This window comes from Octopus bimaculoides, chromosome 2 (assembly GCF_001194135.2).
Source record: "Octopus bimaculoides isolate UCB-OBI-ISO-001 chromosome 2, ASM119413v2, whole genome shotgun sequence".
NCBI classification, from domain to species: Eukaryota; Metazoa; Mollusca; class Cephalopoda; order Octopoda; family Octopodidae; genus Octopus; species Octopus bimaculoides.
In genome coordinates, this window is record NC_068982.1 from 110,430,247 (window position 1) to 110,431,037 (window position 791).

Genomic DNA, 791 nt, shown 5'->3' on the forward strand with positions numbered 1-791 from the left:
GTAATATATATATATATATATATATATATATAAATATAGAGAGGGGGGGACATGTTGACTGTAGTAACTTCTGTTCAGACACTGAGTGGACAAGGTAGAAATACACACATATACACACTATATATAGAAACATATTATATATAGAGAGATATGTATATATATATACAGGCACACACATAATGCGTGTATGTGTGAAAACACACGTCTAGCCTTCTACACAGACATCTCTTACGTCAAATAAAATCGTCAAGATGGCGTCGTCGGTCACGTGATAGTGATGGTATTGCAGTCAGCAGACATTGAGTTAATGTAGCAAAGAGGTGTTTGGACAAGCATCTTGTGTGTATGCATGTATATTATATAAATACACACGCACACATATGAAAATATATATATATATATATGTAAATATATATGTATTAGTCAGTTTGGAATTTTTAATCAAAAGCATACGAGTTAACGAGCAACATAGGGCAAGATAACTGTTCGTGCCTCTCATACAGATATTTATTTAAGCATTTTTCACTGTTGCTTCAGTTCTGAACTTCCTAAAATGTTTCTGTTAGATATAACACAAGTCAAGCATTGAGCTTATGGATGTTCCTTAAAAAAAAAAAACACTAATTTACACCTTAAATCACATGGCAATAAAGTCATATTTCCACAAGAATTTAACTTTAATTAGCAATATATATATATATATATATATATATATATATTTCGTTTTGGGATTTGGATTTTTAAGGCACAATAAGAAAATGACTCTCCCCAGACACAACAGTATATATATA

At 30.6% G+C, this 791-nt stretch overlaps 1 protein-coding gene across 3 annotated transcripts in view; it reads right to left on the bottom strand.

The window, feature by feature from the left end:
* LOC106884310 (protein FAM193A) overlaps positions 1-791 on the bottom strand; it is a 79,420-nt gene that overhangs the window by 77,508 nt on the left and 1,121 nt on the right. The gene's annotated exons all lie outside the window — the stretch shown is intronic.